Raw genomic sequence first — 22916 nt, 5'->3', positions numbered from 1 at the left:
TGTAACAGTGTAGCTCTTGTTTTGAAATTATGATTATTACTATATGCCTCCTGCTCTACGTTCAAAAAACCTACCACTAGGGGCTTCCCTGGTGGCGCAGTGGTTGAGAGTCCACCTGCTGATTCAGGGGACACGGGTTCGTGCCCCGGTCCAGGAAGATCCCACATGGCGCGGAGCGGCTGGGCCCGTGAGCCATGGCCGCTGAGCCTGCGCGTCCAGAGCCTGTGCTCCGCAATGGGAGAGGCCACAACAGTGAGAGGCCCGCGCACCCCCCCCAAAAAAAAAAACCTACCACTATCTTGTTATTTTCCATTAATAATCTCTTTACAACCTCAATTTAACTAAAATCTAGCCTGTCCTTTACATCAGACAGGTTTTTGACAGGAAAATCAAAACCACACTCGACATTTCAACAAAGGTCTTTGATAGAAGGAACTATAGGAACATAGGTATGGAGAGCTGAAAAAGTAAAAAGGAAATGTTGAGGTATTAATAGCAGGAAGCAGCTGTTACCCCCAGAGAACAGATTGGATTGCACAGACCTGGACTCCTGGGGGAAGGGCCAGTGAAGCTGGGACTCAGACCTTTGCGGAAGGGTGCTGCACTGCTGCTGCTGCTGTGTCCCAGCATAGGCAATGAGGCTGTTTCTGAGAGTTTAAAAGAATCTGGAGGATGCAGTCAAGTACTGCTGTTGCTTTCTCATTTCCCTCTAGTGCCCTCGGCTATAGGAACCTTACTAAAAACTAGCAGTCCAAAGGAAAATATAGTTGGCAGAGTCCTGTCACCAACCTTACAAAGCCCAGTCTAAATGGGTAGATTTAGAACTGAGAAATAATAGAGTAATGGTCACTATGGCCACATATCTGGCTACAGAGCATCCTTAAATACCCCTTTATAGATATTTAAACTTTAATATAACAGGAATTATAACACTAAGCTCTTGCCTGACAAGATGTAACTCTCCTATGGCAAGTAAAGATACTTTTACTCTCCCTTTAAAGGGAAATACAAAGTCCCAGAGGTCATTAATCTGCATGGGATTTAGTAAGAGATAATTTAGTAAAACATAATAAGGTGGGTCCGGAATCGCTGGAACCCCGTATACAGCTTATGTAATAAAAGGTGAAAAGTTCATAGACCAGAGCAGATTTCTTTGAAGGAAATTTTTGGGAGCAGAGGGTGCTCTGGGAATGGGATAGGGTACTTTTCCTGTACCCAGACCCACATGAGGGGAAGTTCAGACAGAAAATGCTTTTCTTCTAAATTCCAGTTCAGACCCACTTCTTATTATTGTCAGTGCATGTCTAGAGATTTTTTGGGAAGAGCTCAGTTTGTATACCTGTAGTCTGAGTTCCTGTGTCTGAGTCTTGCAGGCAGGCTGAAACAGCCTTGCAATGAATGGTAGCTTGAAATGAGAGGGAAATAGTGGGAGAAGCCTGCACTTCCACAGGTTGCAGTGGCAAAGATTGAGAATTTTCCTAAGGTCGAAGTGAATGTTACGGAGAGTCCCCAGGACTGAGCTTCTTTGAATGACTCAACTAAGCAAATAAACAAATAAATAAATAGTTAAGGAGGAAAAAGGGATCTGTGCCAATGGTTCACACACAACAAATGAAATTGACTTTTCACTGATCAGGAAATAAGTGTAGAGACTCTACTGCAGGCACTTTGGCATATGAAATAACCTGGAAAAAAACACAGGAACAAAAATATTCCCCTGCAAAACACATAGAAAGCCTAGAGAAAATGTCACTAATGTCCTTTAAACACAGACCTGAATTTGTAGGGAAGTAAAAGGAATCTGGAAACCAAAAAGGTATGAGTTAGCATCCAAGCTGTAGCTCCCAGGATGGTGTGTCTTGATTCCAGGAACCTTGAGATAGATGGAGTAAAATTTAAGAAGTAGAATAGTCAGATGTGGTGATCAACTGGATACCAGGGGTGAAGGAGTTTAAGGATTAAGGCATGATGGAATAAAGGGGTAACATTTCCAATTCAAGAAAACAGAGGGAGGTGTTTTGGGAGGTAGGGATATACAATCTTTCAGTCTCAGATAGAGTCTTTTTTTTTTGGCTGTGCCACGTGGCTTGTGGGTTCTCAGTTCCTCCACCAGGGATTGAACCCAGGCTCGGTGTTGAAAGTGCCTAGTCCTGACTACTGGACCACCAGGGAAGTCCCAGTCCTAGATAGAACTTGATGTCTTAGTGGGACATTTTGATCTGGTGTTTGGGAGCATCAGGACTGAAGATCAGAATTTTCAAGTCACTAGTAGACAAAAAGATGATGATGGAATCTGTGTGGAGTAGATGAGATCGCTAAGGAAGAATGAAATACATAGAAGATCTGGGATGGAAATAACATGGAGAAACACCACTGCTTAAGGGCTAGAAGTGAAAGAGGGGTGCACTGTAGGGTTTACAAATGAGTTTCTAAGGCTGTAGGAAGAAAAAACAGAGAGAGAAAATGAAGCCTTAGACTCCAAAGAAAGAGTGCTTTCCAAGGATGAAAGGCTAATCAGCGAAGACGAAGGCTGCCTAGAGCTCAGACAAGGATTGGAAACAAACACTGGATTTAGCAACAAGGAGGATCTGGGGGTCTCTGATTGAGAGTGGTTTTGCAAGCAAGCAGTACAAGTAGGATTCAAACCTGAATCTCATGCTCCTTTCAAATTCCCTCTTTCCTGTCATTGAGCCCTTATCAGTCTTTTATGTTACAGATTAGAAAACTGGGGAATCAAAGACATTTAATCAATTTCCTAAAGTGGGGGGCCAGCAAACTATGACTGAGGACAAATCTAGCTCTGTGTGGGCTTTTGCCCCTGAAAGCTAAGATTCCTATTTACATTTGTAAATTATTCCATTTAAATGGTTATATAAAAAACCCACATGATATCTTCTGTTTTTCTTTTTCATCCTCAAAACCTAAAATCCTTACTACTGACCCTTTACAGAAAAAGTTTGCTGACCTCTGGTTGGCCTTTCTGAAAGTAAGTAACAAAGACAAGATAATCATCTGACTGTCCATTCTACCTCCAAAACTAAGCAAACCAGTAAAACAAACCAATAATCCTTCTGTAACAATTAGACAAAATAACCTCTGTGAATAGGTTGCATATCGATGCAAAGTATTATTAAATATAATAAAAAGCAAAATGTGAATACATTCTGATAATAGAGATTTAGAAACTTTTTAATAATAATCTTCTGGATTAGTCTTCAATGATTTTGTACAGTTTGAGAATCAATAACATGCTTTAAAATCAAATAAATTATCTAGGTGATGACATGTTTCTGGCGGAAACATCTCAACTGACTCACATACGTAGGTTGAGGTAATAAAGATTTTTATGTAATTTTGATAATTTGTATGAAAAATAGTTTTCATATTCAGGGATAGTAAAAAGATTTCATTTCATGTATAAAATACTTTAGGATTTATATAAAATTGCAAAATGTGTCTGTTGACTCCTTTAGCTTCTTCATTTGTAGCATCGGTAGATTTTAAGTAAATATTAAAAGTAATTAAATTATTCACTCTGGGAAATTTTTTTTTTTTTTTTTTTGCGGTACGCGGGCCTCTCACTGTTGTGGCCTCTCCCGTTGCGGAGCACAGGCTCCGGACGCACAGGCTCAGCGGCCATGGCTCACGGGCCCAGCCACTCCGCGGCATACGGGATATTCCCGGACCGGGGCACGAACCCGTGTCCCTGCATCGGCAGGCGGACTCTCAACCACTGCACCACCAGGGAAGCTCCATCATTTTTCTTAAATTTCTATTTCCTTGTTTCCTTTGCTTCTTGTACAAATCCAATGTTTCAAAGACCTGACTCAAATTCAAATTCCTGACACTCTCCTTGATGACCTTAGTCTGAAGTGATAATTTCCTTCAATTATTTCTTAGAGCAATATTTATCTGTTCATTTCAAATGATGTCTTTCCTACAGTTGTTCTGAATGATTAAGTATTTTCTTGTTTGATTCTTATCATATTCCACATTGTCTTAGTGATGGATCCTGTCTATATCTCAATGATACTTGGAACAATGCGTTGGTATGGTAAATGCTCTCTATATATCACCCAGTTTCACTTATCATTTTCTTGAGCATACTTCTCTGTGAATTTAATAATATGTTTACTTGTCTACTTCATTGGATATTTACTTTGAAAATATTATAGGTGTCTAACTATTTTCAAATAACATTATTCCATTTATAGTTCTCTAAGCTACAACTTCAGTGAAGAAAAAAAATTGATATGGTAGTATTTGTCTCCCTGTTAAAGATGTAAAATACTTGTCTACTCTTCTGGAGGACATAATATTTCTTGTATCATGAAAATGGCCATGTCTCTCTCTCTTTTTTTTTTTTATAAATGAAGAAAACCTCTAGATGCTTGAGTTGGTAAGATGAGGGTTAACCATAAGTTGTCTGTCCAAAAGAGATTATGAATACTAGGAGTATCCTGAAAGTTTTTTTGTTTTTTTTTTTTTTTGTGCTACGCGGGCCTCTCACCGCCGTGGCCTCTCCCGCTGTGGAGCACAGGCTCCGGACGCGCAGGCTCAGCGGCCATGGCTCACGGGCCCAGCCGCTCCGCGGCACGTGGGATCCTCCCCAACCGGGGCACGAACCCGCGTCCCCTGCATCGGCAGGTGGACTCCCAACCACTGCGCCACCAGGGAAGCCCTCCTGAAAGTATTTTTGATATCAAGAGAATTAAACTCCCTGTAGGGATTATAAAAGTATCAATAAAATAAGAGGAAAATTGAAGGTGATATGTTATTTTCAGTATATTTTGAATAAAATTTAAAAAAAGGAAACACCTTAGACCCTGAACATGAAAACAAAATTTAAAACTCCACATTTGGTCTTTAAAACAAATGCTTGCTGGCAAAATAAGCCGTACCTGGGGCTGTACCTATTCAGATCAAACTCTTAGAATGAATAGCTGGGGGAAATGAGAAGAGTATTTAAACTTGTTAATATAGTAAAGAAAACAAAAAACCAATCAGATATTTAAAAATCCACGCCTAAGTTGTACATAGTCACAACTTTCATGGCTATGTAAATAAAATGATATTCCTTAAAATATCCATACAGAAAATATGTATTCCTACCTACATATCATGTGTAGGATCTGTTGAATTTACCCTACCTCCATAACTACTGCCCTGCACCTGTTGCCTGCAGAGGTGATGAAGAGACGTGTAAGAAATAACTAGAACTCTGTGACTTAAATGGATAATTGTCTAAACCAATTCTATGCTCTTAATTTAGATAGGATGGCAAGAGAAGCAAATTTCGTAAGAAAGATAATGAATTCTGTTTTGAATATGTAAAATTTGATGCTCATATTAATGTGCCCAACCTGCATTTAGTTGAAAGTATATATCTTCAAAGAACCATGTGCCACAATGTTCATTGCGGCTCTATTTTCAATAGCTGGGACATAGAAGCAGCCTAAGTGTCTGTTGACAGATGAATGGATAAAGAAGATGTGGCACATATATACAATGGAATATTACTCAGCCAGAAAAAGAAATGAAACTGAGTTATTTGTAGTGGGGTGGATGGACCTAGAGTCTGTCATACAGAGTGAAGTAAGTCAGAAAGAGAAAAACAAATACCGTATGCTAACACACACACACACACACACACACACACACACACACACACACACACACACACATATATATGGAATCTAAAAAAAAGGTTCTGAAGAACCGAGGGGCAAACAGGAATAAATATGCAGATGTAGAGAATGGACTTGAGGACACGGGGAGGGGGAAGGGTAAGCTGGGACGAAGTGAGAGTGGCATGGACATATAAACACTACCAAATGTAAAATAGATAACTAGTTGGAAAGAGCCACATAGCACAGGGAGATCAGCTCGGTGCTTTGTGACCACCTGGAGGGGTGGGATTGGGAAGATGGGAGGGAGACACAAGAGTGAGGAGATATGGGGATATATGTATATGTATAGCTGATTCACTTGTTATAAAGCAGAAACTAACACACAATTGTAAGGCAATTATACTCTAATAAAGATGTTAAAAAAGAAAAAAAAAAGAAAGTATATATCTGAAATCTGATGGAGAGTACGAGTACACGTATAGTCTACTTTTCTTGTTATTTTGTAAATAACATCATTATTTATTTAATACTTGGTGAAAGTGGAGAAAAAGAACATTTAAACCAAAATAATGGTTTCCCTCTTCCATGTAAGGAATCATTCCAATATTGATAGATAGTCTAGCTTTGTTTCAAGATGGTCTTATATCAGTCCAAAAGCTGATTTAATCTTTCCCCAGCATGTAATGTGATGTTAATGAAAACTAGAGAACATTGAGATACTTAGGAAACATATAATTTAAAGTTATTTTGTTTTGTATATTATAAATCACCAGAACAAAATAATCAGATTTAGATGGCAGCTCTACATTTAACATTTTGAGGAACAGCTAAACTATTTTTCAATGTAGCTGAACCATTTTACAGTCACACCAGCAATGTATGAGGGTTTCAATTTTTCCCCATCCTTATTGTCTATCTTTTTGATTTTAGACATCCTAATGGATGTGAAGTGGTATCTCATCATGGTTTTATTTTTCCCTGGTAACTAAGGATGTTTGACATCTTTTTACGTGCTTCTTGGCCATTTACATATCATCCCTGGAAAAATGTCAGCTCCTTTGTCTATTGACTGTCTTCTCACTGTATCCTCACATAGTGGAAACAAGACGAGAGAGCTCTCTGGTGTCCCTTTCATGAGGGCATTAATCCCATTCATGGACGTCCACCTTCATGACCTAACTACTTTCCAAAGCCCCTACCTTGGGGGTTAGGATTTCAACATATATAATTTGGGTGGGACACAAACATTCAGTCCATTGCACTATTTTTTCAATCCATTCATTGAATGTCTTGAACATGGGAATTATTCTACTTGGGAGATTTGTCTGTTCTCCCCTATTTATTTAATCATTTATATCAGTACGGACTCTTGGAGAAATATTTTTATGATATTTGGGTTATAATCCAATACTACTTTATTGATTTTGTGGCTCAAATTCTTCCAAATTTGGCCACTGGGAACTATTTTAGTTGAGTCCTATATCCCTTTGACGTAAGTCCATCACTGTGGGAATCTTTTAAGCACTTCTCTACTTTCTGGCATTACAAGATACTTCTGGCTCATCTTTTGTATTTTCTGTCTAGTCCTAGAATCAGACACTTCTCTAAGGAAACCTAGTTCCCCCTACTGGAAAATGATATTAGAAACAAAGATCTGGGCACTAGGAGTGCTCATTGTTTCTGAGATGTAGTTACTTCTAGGATCTCTCAGCTGACAGAGCAAGGAAATATATGTCTATACTAACCCAATATCTATAAATATTTCTATCTTAATATTAAGGTAAACATGATTTCATATTGATCTGTTCAATTCTAATCCATTACCATTTAGATCATTATAACCTCCGCCCGTTGCTTATCTATAAATTTCCACTCTAGCAATGAGAAAGTATCCATTCACTTAATTTAATTCCAGCATGAAGGTATAGCGATATCTGAATTGTTAACCTGTATCCCCATGGAAGACAACTTTATTAACTAGAGTGTAATGCTTATGTACATTTCTTTAGCCTTTAGTCTTTCAGACTATTAATTTCCTTAGTTAATTATGTTAATACCCTATTCCCCATCCTGTTCAGTGAAAGTATGTTACACATTTTTAACACTGTTAGGTATTTTTTTCAGTTTCTGTATTCCATTCTTGGATTCCCCTAATCCCCTGAAATGATGTTAAAAATTTGTATACATTAAGATTCACTCTTCATGCTGTAGAGTTATATAGGTTTTGAAAAATGCATAGTGTTTTGTATTCACCATTACAGGATCATGTTTATGCAGTCATCTACTGAAGGACATCTCGATTGCTTCTAGTTTGGGGCAATTATGAATCAAACTGATATGAACGTTCACATTTAGATTTTGGTGTGGACATCAGTTTTCAAACCAGTTGGGTAAATATTTAGTAATGTGATTGCTTGATTGTATGATAAGACTTTGTTTAGTTTCATAAGAAAATGCCCAAATACCTTTCCAAGTGGCTGTACCATCTTGCATCCTCAGCAGTAGTGAATGAGAGCCCCTGCTGCTTTGCTTTTTTCGTGTTTTAGCCATTCTAATGTTTAATATGCATAACTTTGCTTTCTTTTTGCACTAAGTAGGACTAGATAAACTGAGTAAAGAAGATCCACCCTTAACAGTGTGGGTGGGCATCATCCAGTTTGTTGAGGGCCTGAATAGGACAAGCAGGTGAGGAAGGATAAATTTTCACTGTCTCTTCTTGAGCTGAGACGTTTATATTTTCCTGCCTTCAGACATCGAAGCTCTTGGTTCTCAGGCTGTTGGACTCCAGGACTTACACCGGCAGCACCCTGGTTCTCAGGCCTTACATCTCAGAATGAATTATACGCCCAGATTTTCTGGTTCTCCAACTTGCGGATGGCATATTCTGGCATATCTCAACCTCCATCATTACTGTGAGCCAATTCCCAGAATAAATCTCTCTCTCTCTTATTGGTTCTGTTTCTCTGGAGAACACTGACTAATATACATCGTGTTTGTAGTCAGAAGACCGAAACCTGCCAACTCTTCTGTCTAATACACACATAACTAGTGAATTCATCTCCGGAAACATCTGGAAAGTTTTTCTTAGAAAGTGGAGATACATGCCTAAGGGGTATATATTTATATCTATACCTCTATCTATCTATCTATGGCTCATCTATCTATTTAATTGTAAACACTTATAACAGTAGACCTCTGATAACAAACACAGATTTTATTGCTGTTCTTTCTTTGATCAATTTCCTCTTTTGGTGATGGTGGTGGAAACTGTGACCTCATGCTCATAAATGCACACAAGAGTCATGAATGTGGATCTCTGGTGGAGAGAGATTAATTCATGCATCGGAAGGTTTGAAATTATTTCCTGGTGAACACTGAGTTGAGATACAATCTCAGGGAAAAGCCCAAATTTCTATACTTGGCAATTCCTTTAACAACTGAGGTAAAAGACCTCTGATCTGAGGTCTTTCCTTATTCAGTGTGGGAAAGGTGCCAGTGTACTTCATGTCTGCAGAAGGGAAATTAAGAGACTTGCTTCAGCAAAGGCCTATTTGGGTTCTGTTTCTAAAAAAAAAAGCATATGTACACATTTCAAACTACTGCAGCCAAAGGATTTGCTGAGTCCTTTCTGGTCAGGCTTCACAGCAAACCAATCATCCAGGATGTGACACCCAAGGTACCTCGTACAATGGATGAAGACTGTGTGATAGGAGCAATTTTTGTTGATCTCTCTAAGGCATTTGCTTTAGCAGGCCATAAATTACCCCTACGAAACTTCAGAAATTTGGGGCCTTGTAGAGACTGCATAAGGTGATTTGCATTAACTTGAGAAATTGTACAGGAAAGAAAGCCCTGTGAGCATAGAATCAAGGGAATTACAAATGGGACGCCTGAGGGCGTATTTTATTTTCTCTGCTTGACGACTATCTTACAGTCTAATGTGTTTTCTCCCTTGCACACATGTATGCTGTTGATATAGCCCCCCAGAACAACCCAGATGCCCTGGGGTAGCCCTAGCAGCCTAAAGTCCAACTTACTGAGCTGTTTTTCCTCCAGAAAGTTGATTCAGATGAAACTTGATGCCAAAATCTTAGTCCTCCATTTCACTTCAAGTTTTCATAAATTGAGAGTCTCATTAATGATGAACAACTAGGTAACACTTCAGAACAGGCTGAGTAAGTTTCATTTCTGGATTACGACTTAGCCTTGCTTCAGATTTTTAAAAAGCACACTTTTCTGTATTTTCGGTACCTGTAAAAGTGTCTGGATGGGGAAGGGTTCTCTTAGTTAAATGTGATCACATTAGCCTCTTTTTTTAGGGTGGAGAAGGAGTTGGCTGTATGCCAGCCGAGATATTTCTTGGGCAACTGCTGTCCCTGTGCACCTGGCTTGACAGGTGTCTAAGCGTCTCTTAGTGCCTCTTAGGAGCTTGCATTATCCTGCAGCTGTGGAAGCTGATAAAGCCATTGTGAAGTGAAAATCCAGGCTCCTCACAGGCGGAACACATCCTAAGCTCAACGGCTGGCATGAGCACACTGGTGCGTCCTCCCAAGCCAGAAAGGGAGGATTGAGAAATGTATTCAGACCAAAATGTGCACTTGCAAATTTTGTCTCTAATCATTACTTTAATTATCATAATGTATAAATGGCGCAATCTGGTACTCAAAGGGACAACTGAGACTGTCATTTTTCACAGAAGGAAGGTAAAATGTAGAAATGCAGAATCATGGATTGGTGCATGGAATGGTTCATTTAAATAGTATAACTTTGTTTTTTTCAAATAGGAAAGCAGAGGCTCAAAAAACTTATGTAACTTCCCAAGGTCATAGAGCTCTTTGTAAATAACTAATTTGGTATTGGAGGGATGGAATTATAGTATTAGGATATCTAGTAGTAAATATATCTAATAAAAATACAAGCTAATGTATGAGATGAGACAAAATTCAAACATTTTTGAAAAAACAGTGCCCATTATTTTTTTTATTCTCTTTTAAATATTGAGTTGACTGTTAGCATAAAAACAGGGCATGTTTGTCATGCTGATTTAAATGTTGTACAGTAAATAAGTGTCAAACATTTTGGTTCTCTATTGAAACTCAGAACTGCCTGCTGATTTGTGTCAAATTTATCAAGCCCTGCTCAATCTTAAGGCTAAAAGTAATGGTAACAGATATTTTGTGCACGCGTGTGTATGTACGCGTGTGAAAATGATTAATCTACTAAAAAATTAAAATTTTGAGTCCAGGTGATTAGACATGAGTTTCTCTCTAAAACCTGAACTAATGAAAGTGAGCAGTTGTTTTCAAATATGCTATTTTAGTCATTATCTCTTATTCTATTCTAGCTCAAACTCCCATGATTGGTAAACTCACTTTCACCAAGATTATCAATAATACATAAAATATTCCTTTGTTATAAAGTATTTTCATCAGGAAAAAAATAAATCATAACTTTTGAAATTTCAGAAATCTGAATTGCTTGTTAACAGTACTTTCTGCAAGCAAGGCCAGCCCCACTTGAAAAACAAGAGACAAAATGCCAAATATTAGAATGAAATATACTCGTGGAAGATGCATTTTTGCCCCTCTTTGCTTCAGCCATTCCTTGGTCTTTTGCCTTCTCTCTCCTTTTCCCATCCTATGATGCTGGCCCTCCTAATTTTCAGCCTCCTTTCCTTCTAAGTCCAACTATAATTCTGGCCGTTTCTCAAATACCTCTTGTACTTTGCTCTCTCTATGAATTGGCTGAAAATATTCCATTTTTCGGAAGTTCCTTCTTACTCATGGACTCCTATGGAAATCCTTCCCATCTCTTAAGACTCAGCATTTCTGTTTGAAAGTTTTCACAATCATGCTGCACAGAAAAGCGTTCTTCATCATTTAAATCTTCATAGTTATTTATCTGCATCAATTACAAAACAATTGTGTTTCCTGGTAATGTAATTTTCCTATGGCTTATAACCTCTACTAGACTGTGATTTTGTTGAAGAATGGAGATGGGGCTGTATATATTAACTCACGCAAAATATGTAACAGGAGTTTACACATAGTAGCCACTTCAACCTCCACTGAAAAGTAAATGACATTGATTCAACATGATGGTGTTATCCAAATTCAGACTCTGAAGACAGTAGTATTTCCTGACTTTGAATATTGAAACCCTATGTAGAAGGCACATCAACTTCTATATTTTCACATTGTTATGGAAATATATATTTGATATTTTGTTATCATATTTGTAAAAAATAAATGTTAACAAGAGAATGTTATTTTTCATAATGGCAAACAAAAAACAACTTGGCATTGTCAGGGTATGATTTAATAGATGATATCTCTAGCTATAATTGTTGCTTTATATTATGAATGTTAATTTGAAGAAAACCGTTGTTAATGTCAGCTAAAATATATGATAGTATCTAGAAAATCATAATGTTGAGCAATTAAGCCCTTAGAAGAGTCTAACTTTATGTTTATAGTTTCCATCTATATTTTTGTCGTTATTAAGTTAAGAAGCAATGCAAAGACTATATTCATCTTTGAAGTGAATGGGATTTCTAGAAGATTTTGGCAGCTTCAATTTGTCTTGTGAAATCTCAGTGACAGCTAAGAGTTTTGATTTTGATGGGTGACATGTTTTTGTAACTTCCTTTGAAGTGTTTCCAAAATGCTTTTTAGTAATCTTGGCATTTGCTGAAATTTTGTATGTTTGATGTGTGTGTGTGTGTGTGTGTGTGTGTGTGTGTGTGTGTGTGTGTAATTCCTCCTTGGGATTATATTGGTTAGTTTATATTCTTGGACAATGTTGTTTGTTTCCTGTAAGATACCATGTGGTCAAATGGGGATTTGGGGGTTGAGTCTGTATGAATGGAATACAGCAAAGCTTAATTAGTTCCCCTAACAATTGAGCCATTGCCTTGAATATATTCATAGATTGCTCCATTCAAAAAACCATGAACAAATATATCCTACATTGTGTTGTATACACTATGAGTTCTGAATAAAAATATTTGACAGACAGAATAAAAATAATAACTAATAGTGATTGTTACAATGACTTTACAAAGTAGTTACTATGAATCCAGAACTCCAAAGTGATTAAGGTCTGTGAGAATGTGGGCTTGTTGCACTCCTAAAGCATACTAAAGAGTAAAATATATTTCTGAATAGATGCTTGTCCTGCAATTTCAATCTAATCAGAGTTTGAGATTGTTCCTTAGAATGTGCTAGATGCACTTGGTTTGGGATTCTGGAAGTTGGAATGGATAGGTGTATGGTGTGGTTTGATATGTAGAGCTGGACTCTTGGATCAACATAGTGGTGGAAGAAGTATGGAAGAGAGTAAAAGGTAAAAGTTGAGACTTGGGATTGTTACTCTTAAGGGTGTAAGATTATTTTCATAGAAGTTCTCTACTAATGAATTACCTATGTAGGTACTACAAATTGATTCGCCCTACATGATAGTTTTTTCTTATGCATCATATGTTAGTTCTCCATATTCCTCACCAAGACTCTTAATCAGTCAATATCTTATTATTGATATTTTATTTAGTCCGTTATCTAGAATATTGTTAAGATGCATATTTTCATAACATTTTTTTCTCATTTAAAAACTGATTTAACAATCTGTGAATGCTATGAAAATACATAAAGAAAAAGTGATATTCCTTCATATGGTTAACCTACCACACAGGTTAAACTGTGTCCCTCAAAAATTCATATGTTGAAGTTCTAACTCTCAGTACCTTCGAATGGACCATACTGGGGGATAGGGTCTTTACTGAAGTAATCAAGGTAAAATGAGCTCGTTAGTATGGGCCCTAATCCAGTATGACTGGTGTCTTTATAAAAAGGGGAAAACTGGAGACAGACATGCATACAGAGAGAATGCCGTGTGAACATAAAGATAGCCAACTACAAGCTGAGGAGAGAGGCCCTGAACAGATTCTTCCTCACAGCCCTCAGAAGAAACCAACCTTATGAACGTCTTGATTTCAGACTTCTAGCCTCCAGAACTGTGAGGAAATACATTTATGTTTTTAAGCCACTCAGTTTGTGGTACTTTTTACAGTACGTTAGTAAACAAATACACATACTATTAATATATTTCGGTGTACTTATTTGAGTCTATTAAGATACACATCCCACAAATACAGATATAGTCATATACTTTTATATCTGGCTACCTTTGCTAACATTGTAATCAAGTATTTCCCTCTCATTTAAATAGCATTGAACTTTATGATTTTCATAAAAAATCTATGGTAGGTTTAACTCTAGAACTGTCTATGTACCACCCCCCTCTTGATTCCTAACTCTGGGCTGGAAATCAACTCTGCCTAAGAAAGTTTTTCTGGGACTCACTCCCACTTTGTACCAATAACCTCATTACCATGTCCACCCCATCCCAATACCTTTACACAGACTGGAAAGAACCATACCTCTTAGGTGTATCCAGCTTTCAGGTTGGCTTCATGGATGTGCCACTCCTGCAGTTGCTTAGGGCCCTACTCTTTCTAAGGATCCTTCTAGAACTCTGTGCTTGGTTTAGTGCTCTGCTATCTCATCTTAAAATTCTTAATGATTTCTGAACAAAGGGACCAGCATTTTTACTTTGCGCTGGGAACCACAAATCATGTAGTTAATCCAGCCCAGTTCCCCCCACCTGTATAAGAGCACCCACTGTGTTCTACCTACTGTGAAATTCTCCAATTCCTCCTCGCTATTCCTCGTTACTGCTGGCTTCTCTCAGCCTTTTAGGGTTTCCTTCTTTAGCAAGAGCTTCAGATGTTCTTGTGCAGGCTGACTTATTTTGGATCATTTTTTCTGCCCACTATCGGCACCTTCCTTAGTGACTTATTCTAGTTTTCAGGCTCTAATTTCATAAAGTCCTATCAAAGGTAAGAGTTTCATTTTTAATCTAGCTGTCATAATAGGAGAGGAGACACAGACATAATATTTGGTTAATAAAATTTAGAGAAGTAGGCAATTGCTCATCCTTAACTCCCACTACACTGAGAATGGGTTAACGTTGACATTTTGATAATAGGAGAAGAAAGAGTATTGTAAATTAGATATGCAGGCTGTGCCTGCTAGAAGGTTTCCAGCTACAAGTTCTAGAAAATCCAACTAAAAGTGGCATGTTTACCCACTTTTTATCACTCACAACAATTAGGCCATTTAAATTCTTACATGATAATAAAACTAGAGGTAAGCAGTATCCATGATTGGTTCCTTCAGCAGTTGAAGAACCTCGTCAGGGACCCACATCCATGTTTCTGCTCTGATTTGTTCAGCATGTTAGTAAGATTCCCCTCATAGCTACAGGATGGCTGTAGCACTTCCAGGCATCATATGCAGACTTGATGACATATTTTAGAAGAGAAGATTTTCCTCTTATACATCTCCTTTTTAAACAAGCTATCCTTTCCCAAAAGTCCCACAGAAACTCCCTTGGTGTCCACTGACCAGAATTGGGTCACATGCCCATGACTCAACTATTCACAATTAATTAGGGTAACTGAAGTCACCACAACTGACACAAGCCAATCAAATTCTCATCTTGGGTCTTGGGAATTGGGGGTCCTTCAACTCTACTAAGATCATGGATACTTGATAACAAGAGTGGATCTGGGTCTGTTAGGGAGAGAACTGTTAGGGAATGGCTGTTAAGTAGGCAATAATTATCTCTATCTCTATCTTTATCTATCTATTACTACCTATCCTATCCCTATCCTTACCTCTATCTCTATGTCTATCTCATCTCTATCTCTATATTTACATCTCTGTATCCATCTCCAGTGAGGTATTTTCTCCCCCACACTGATATGACTAAACTCTTTTAGAATTGGCATGGTGGATTAGAACACACAGTCTTGTAATCATGTAGTGAATAAACAGCTGGCAGTGTGTGGGATGTCAACACTTATTTCTGGATATGATTCGTATCCTGAGGCACTACTAAAACACTGGGTAATGGTTGCTGAATGACCATTCATCCAAAGGAACAAATATTATGTGGATCTGCCTGGGGACACAACCAGCTAAAATTGGTTGGAGAGATGCAATATGCATTGAGCTTGGTCAAGAGAGGAAGTTAGTCATAAGTTCAGGCAGAGAATACTTGGCTCAGGACAAAACAATTAATGAGACTAGGTCACTGTAAAGGACCTGGATAGTATGCCCAACTTAGCTGATTTTTTTTTCATTCTTAGCCAGTGTACATTATTTGACAGATAGTTCCTTTGTTGCTATTGTGTAGCAGTCCCATTGGTGATATAGCAAGATGATTCTACTATAAAAATAAAATAAAATAAATATAACAAAGGGAAAAAAAGAGGGAATGGTGAGAGCAGAGGAAAACTTCAGGTGCCAGGAATTTCATTTGCTCAGCATGTATTTTAATGCAAGAACTGGGATGCATTGTGATCCCCTAGTGGCAGAGAGCTGGGACGTCCATGCTAGCTGACAGAATGTGAGAACTACAAGACACTTTAAAGTCAGAAGCAAAATTTATAGTCAGGAATTTATGAAAATTGGGATGACAAGAAGCCTCTCTATTTCTCTCTTTCTAGTGAGCTCTCTCTCTTTCAGAACCACAAGGTAGCAACAAAGAGTATTAGTAAAAAGAAAAACATATAATTGTAATACATTCATGACATACTAAGATGAATAAATTCCTGCAGTAGGTGATAAATACTTTATAGGGGAGTATTCTTAGTCAACGGTCAAGTGAAATTTGTTAAAATATTAGGCCTGTGAGCCCAGTGTCTAGAAAATGCCCCTTTCTCTTTTGTGAATCTGAAAATTACAATGCAGAGGGGCAACCTTTCACATATTGGTGGGAGGCAGTTACCTTCTGAGTTGGTTCTAATTCCTGTGCTATATTTTGGATCAACTAGCTAATTGAACAAGCATCATTAGACATCCTTGAAATAGAGGACATAGAGCACATGGAACAGAAGCGTTTGAACCTTGGCATAAGGTTTGCCAAGATGGTAGAGTCCAGAATGTAGAGCGGGGAGGGGAAGATGGTGCTCATCTCTGAAGCTAGCATTTCCTAGGATCCTCACTGAGACTTAATGATAAATCATCCACATGACACCAACTATCTCCACTTATGATTCTCTGGAAGATTATATGTTTATGATATCTATCGATGCTATTAAATATTATTATATGTATATCGGAGATCATTGTCAATTCTGGTTTTGAGGTGAACTGCTGCCAGCTGGTAATTTATTGCCAATATCAGATATGCCATCTGTAAACATTTATTTTTAGCTGTCTGTTCTATTACATTATTTTCCCTTTTTATCATCTTTCTATGCGTGCACTGATTATCTCAATCCTGTATTCATTGTTTCCTTTGTATACTCCACCTTATTTCAGAAAAGATTTAAGAAACTAAAGTAATAAATTTACATGTTCCAAACACTATTACTTCTTTCTTATGACTTAGGTTTGTGCTTTTTAAAAAATGTAAAATATGTCACATCACTTACTAGAAATTTTCCAGCCTCGTTTTCATTTTATTTATAGATTGTACACTTTCTAATTTTTATTTATTTATTTATTTTTGCGGTACGCGGGCCTCTCACTGTTGTGGCCTCTCCCGTTGCGGAGCACAGGCTCCGGACGCGCAGGCCCAGCGTCCATGATTCACGGGCGCAGCTGCTCCGCGGCATGTGGGATCTTCCCAGACCGGGGCACGAACCTGTGTCCCCTGCATCGGCAGGCGGACTCCCAACCACTGCGCCACCAGGGAAGCCCTATACTTTCTAATTTTTGAGTTTGAACTGTTTCATTGAAGTGACAGATTAACTATTAATGTTTACAAAGGATCAGTCAAATTTCAAAAGGGTCATAGAATGCTCACACATTTTAGAGAAGAGTCTCCCTGAAATTAGGAGAAACGATTTGAAAACTTCAAAAACCAGAGTGTGCACCTGCTGCATGGTGGGAAAGCCAAGAAGGGCTGCGGTGGCGGGAATTCTTTGTACTTGCTTCTACTGATCGCAATTGTCTGTTTATATAGCTGACTATTTTCTGCGGTGTGAGCTGAGGGGGAGAGTCCATATGATATTAATTTTATATTTCAGGAGTCCAAATCATAGAAGCACAGTGCCTGTCATAGAATAGTTGTTTAATAAACTCACATGGAATAAATGAAGAAGAGAAGAGAGACCACTGGTCCTTTTGGTCCCCAGAAGGAGAGGCATTTTTCTAAAAGGAGCCATCTCCTTCGGTGCAGATTCACAGCCTGAAGCTATAGGCTGAGATGGTGATGGAATAGTCTTTGCCTAGAGTATTTCCCACTGCAATGAAAAGAGGCTCACGGGGGTGCTCCATAAGCTGGATCAAGAACACCTGGGTAGTTACCCATTGACTTTCTGTCCAAAGAAGATGCTCAACTGGGAGTGAAAATGAGACTTGGTTCTACTTCATCACTTGCAGTCCGGGACCTCTCTGTGCATTGTAACAACTGTAACAGACAGCAGATCTTTTGTTGAACTCTGCTCTGAATGCTCTGATAGCATTTATGTTGCCACCAGAATTATAGTCTGACACTGTTCTCATCATGAAAATCCCTCAGGTAAAGGGCCTAATTAAATATACATGGGTTTTCCTTTTGCCAAAGGACAGCCAAATACCACTTCCTTCACCTTTGATTAAGGACAAGAGAGTTTCAGTTTCAAAAAGAAATGAATTTTGTTCTAAAATAAAATATGGCACCTATGAAATCATAGAAGATGTAATTTAAGGAAAACCAGCTCAGTATTATAACAGGATTTTCTTATCAAGCTTCCTCCAGATGCTGCAGCTGTCACTTAGGCTATGCCAATGTCTGGTGTCATGCCAGTTAGATGTAAGTTGGTTCCACTTGTCACCCTTTCAATTTCCCAGCTGGCCTCAATTTTAAAAGGCATATTAGCATTATCATAGCAATCTTAAAGATGTGCCTTGGCTTGACTTTAAATCTGTTTTGTTTCTAAGTCACAAGGTGTAATGACATACCACTGAGATAAAAAGGATTTTATTGTCTATATATGACATCAAATGCTCTAATCTCTGACCAAAGAAATTGAATGTTTTTAAAAAGGTTGTTCTATGAGACACATTGCAGTGTAGCATCAAAGAGAATGAGAGGTGCTTTAGGACACACTGGTTTAAATAACAGGTAGGGGAGTGCTTTCCCTTACACATTTTGAAAAACCCTATGCCTATCGCATGAACAGAAATAGTTTCAGTGGAAGTCTTTAAAAGAGTCCAGAACTGTGTGACAAAGTATAAAAATCCAAAACCAGAAATGCACTCTAAATTAAATTATTGAACAGTAAAATGACTTGTTTTGTTAATTTTTTTTTTTTTTTTTTTTTTTGTGGTACACGGGCCTCTTACAGTTGTGGCCTCTCCCGTTGAGGAGCACAGGCTCCAGACGCGCAGGCTCAGCAGCCATGGCTCACAGGCCCAGCCGCTCCTCAGCATGTGGGATCTTCCCGGACCGGGGCACGAACCTGTGTCCCCTGCATCGGCAGGCGGACTCTCAACCACTGTGCCACCAGGGAAGCCCGTCTTGCCAATTATTAATGGCAAATCTCAAGGTTGCCTAAAATACAGATGCTTACTTCAGCATCTTCAGATGCCTTCTGTTTAGATGTATTGCTGCCTTAAAATTACACTCTTAAACTTGAATTGTGTGATAGAGATGTTTACTTTAAGATGAATGAAAATCTCGCTGTTAGTTGCTAATAACTTATTATATGACACTTTTAGTCATCACCAATGTATCTATGTACAATACAAATACAGAGACCGTCAAGATTTCTCAGTCCTTTGGCATGTATCATTTTTGTCTTCTCTGTCATCTCAGATACTCAGAGCTTTACTTTGTTCATCTACAAAATGGGGACACTGATATCTACTTCACTGGGTTGCTGTGAAGGCATAGAATGAGTAAAACCTTAGCAGGGTACTGGGAATGCAATCAGTACTCCATAGTAGCTGGACTCTCTCTCAAACACAAACACGCATGTGTACACACATGCACATGCAGACACACACACACACACACACACACACACACACACAGACATACACATACATTTTATGGAAACATCCAAGAGGAAAACTTATCTGTAACTGGTTGCATGGATCTGGCTAATTTTGAAAGTTAATCTAAGTTTATTTAAAAATCATTAGGATCTTGAATTGCATTATGTAGAAACAGCAAACCATTACCCTGGTGGAAGAAATAGGTTGGCTGTGTGATTTTCCTTGAAACATAATCAAAATGAAGTTTCAGAGCTGGGATTAGATTCAGAGCTCTATTTATGTTCAGATCTCTAAGTCCTTAGCCCAGCACTGGAACAAAATAGATCCTCAATCCCCCGGGCCCATAACGGTCTACTGCCCTCCGGTGGTCCTGGAACATCGAGTAGCACTACGTCTCAAAGGGATGGAGCATGGCAAAGGGAGAGTGGGATAGATTGTGAAAGAAATTTTTTTACATACTAAAGAGTGAGTTAGTGTGGAGCTATTCAATTACTTTTGTACGACTGAGTTTTGTGTTCATACCTATGTTTTAAAAAAAGATGTTTCCCTTAGCTGCACCATAGAAGCACCTCAATAAAGGGAAATTGGTACACAAAAGAAGTACAAAAAGCAGTTAGGATGCTATTTTGTTGATGTGTGCTTATCACACTCTACACAGAAAATTAGTAGAGGGTAGTGGTTAAAGGATTTGTTCCTGAAAACTGGGTCTGAATCCTGGTGCTACCACTACTAGCTGGGAGGATCTGGGCAAATTCCGTAATTCCCCTGTAATTGTGACTCAGTTTCTTCCTGTATAAAGCATTAGTAGCTATATCATAGGATTGTTATAATGACTAAGTAAATTGATAGACATAAATTTCTTGGAATTGTACCTGGCATATTGTATATACTCTATTTATTACTATAAATTACATAAGGACATAAGCTAGAAACTTCAGATGATTGATAAGTCTATCATTGTCTTGTTGAAGAAGTAGGTAGTTTATGTCTTAAACTGGTGGGACACAAATCTAAGTTGCTTGAGCTCTTTAACACATTGTATTTATTCCTTTTCCATTTGCGGTTTGAGATCTGTGTGTAAAGCACATGACATTATAGACTAATAAACCTTCAGATTATGAACCATGGCAATGCCAATGCCATGAGTTTATTGAAAATGTAAAGGGAAAGTCACTTAACCCTTCCATACCTCCATTTGACAATGCTGGTCCCACAGAACTGTTCAGAGGAGTAAGTGAGATGTTGGATGTGCAAGTGCCTAAGAAATACGTGCTTAATTCACTTCAGTGGAATTTGAAGTTGACCTTTTATTGCAAGGGAAGACAAGGGAAAATGCTTAGATTAAAACTTGATCCAAATTTGAAACAAATGCACTTTTCAAATATAATAATTCCAAACTACTGCTTTATCTGGGCAAGTTATATTTGGGTCATTTCAGGGCCATGGGTCTTTTTCTCACACTGGATGCAATTTCGCCAGCATGAGCAGCCCTGGAGTTGGATAACATCTGTGTCAGTTTTGACTCTCTCTAACCAGCAGTGAGAACTTGGGCAGCCTTCTCAACTTCCTCATTTCGAAGGCAATAGTGCCTTCCTTATCACATTTTGAAGGTTATTGTGAGGACAAAATGTCGCTTTGTAAAGCTCTACAAATACGTGGGGTTTTATCCCTGGTGTCAGTCACCACCGGAGACCTCAGTGACAGTAAAAGGGTCCTTCCACCTCATGGGGAGAGAATGCTTGGTTCAGGCAAAAGCAGGAACTTGGTACCAGACCTCAGTTGAGCTTTTTGACTATTCTTTCCCAACTGTGTGGCTTTAGGCAAATTGGTTAATCTCTTCAGCCTCATCTAGGCTATCTGGAAAATAGGAATAATGTCATCTACCTTATGAGGAGGACCTGGTGAATTGCCCTCATTCAAGTATCAAATTATAAAAGTGATAACTTGGATGACAGATTTCTCTGCCATGCCTAATTTGTTTTTTTTACACAGCAAGTTCTTATTAGTTATCTATTTTATACATATTAGTGTATATATGTCAATCCCAAACTCTGCCATGCCTAATTTCTAATGGTTTCTTTTAACCAAGTTCTCCACAGTCACAGAGGCTGGTGGTCTAAACAGATAGATAACTCTGTTCAGAGAGCAGACAACTCTGAACAGATAACTGTTGTTGGGTTTAGGGTGTGTGTTGATAGCATTAGAATGTGTGCACCATGAGCTCTGGGAGGGCAGATGTCCACAGACATGAATGAGTTGAATGTGTCCATGTGTCTGGTTATTTTGATAAATTTGTTTATATTTAAATTTTATTTATTTTTAAGCTCTTCTGAGTGCTAAAAAGGAAACAGTAGTTCATATAAAGAAAAACTACGGTTCCCTCTTAGCCCACTTTCCATTGACAATCATTTGCACTTCTTAAAGTTATTACTCCTTTATTTACATTATTATTCTTTAAAATGATTATGCTATTTCTTAATTTTTCAGTTTTAGAAATTTTCCATAATATTAAAACTATTTAGGAATTAGAGTTCAGAATTTAGTTCTCTTTTATCATCCATCACCTCCAAACATATGTCCCCTCCTTCTAACCTTGAAACACAGTTGTAACTCACTTTTGGTTAATTCCATGTTGAGAGGTTTTCATCATCGAGAAGACATATCTTTTGTTTTGTTTTGTTTTGATTTTATTGCTGAGTCAAGCAGTATTCTACGAGTTTATTTCCTTTCCTCAAGAATTTTGTATTGTTTTCAGCAAGTAATTGGGTCTTTTATTTCCTTTGCTTGACATTGCTCTTATGCCAGATTTCCACAAAGCCAAACTTGTCTCATAATTTATCAGTCTCAATTTTCTTTTCCCTGGTGATATCCCAGAAGCTTTTCTTCACTTATCTGACCTAGTACTGCCTAGTCTGCAGCCAAGCTGTCATCCTGGATTTTCCTTTTGTGTTCTTAGTGATTTTCTTTATTGCCCTCCTGTGTTGGGTGCTTGGTTCTTGGATCCCCTGTTCTCCCCATTTGTAATTTATTCTGGTTCCTCCAGCTGCTGAATACACTTTTCAGTGTTCTCTTTCCTCATTTCTGCATCCCAGCCCTAAGACCAATAAGTCACTTGTTTGTAACAACTAGGGTATGTGCCAATTTGATCATATACATGCAAACTGGGAAGCAGAACTAAACATGCCTATTACAGATACAGTATCTTTCTTTCTTGCAATAGAGTATTGATCTGCTA

This window comes from Stenella coeruleoalba, assembly GCF_951394435.1.
Source record: "Stenella coeruleoalba genome assembly, chromosome: 5".
Lineage (NCBI taxonomy): Eukaryota > Metazoa > Chordata > Mammalia > Artiodactyla > Delphinidae > Stenella > Stenella coeruleoalba.
Note: the sequence above shows the minus strand (reverse complement) of the source record.